Source organism: Amaranthus tricolor, chromosome 4 (genome assembly GCF_026212465.1).
Source record: "Amaranthus tricolor cultivar Red isolate AtriRed21 chromosome 4, ASM2621246v1, whole genome shotgun sequence".
NCBI lineage: Eukaryota > Viridiplantae > Streptophyta > Magnoliopsida > Caryophyllales > Amaranthaceae > Amaranthus > Amaranthus tricolor.
Genome location: NC_080050.1, coordinates 21,127,381 through 21,127,596, shown reverse-complemented (window position 1 = coordinate 21,127,596; position 216 = coordinate 21,127,381).

Sequence of the window (216 nt, the reverse complement as noted above, 5' to 3'; positions counted from 1 at the left end):
AATTCATGCATAATTTCAAACACAAACTTCTCTTCATCTTTTTTCTTGAATATTACAATTAATAAATGAGTCATGTAATAATGATTTCAACATAATTAGAGTTTCTGTTGCTTTGTTTCTTATTTTCTTCATTCTTGTAACTGCTTTCTGTTATGCTTTCTTTAAGCTTCCTTCTTGTATCCTCCTCCATATATAGCTTCTAGTTCTCTCTCTTGT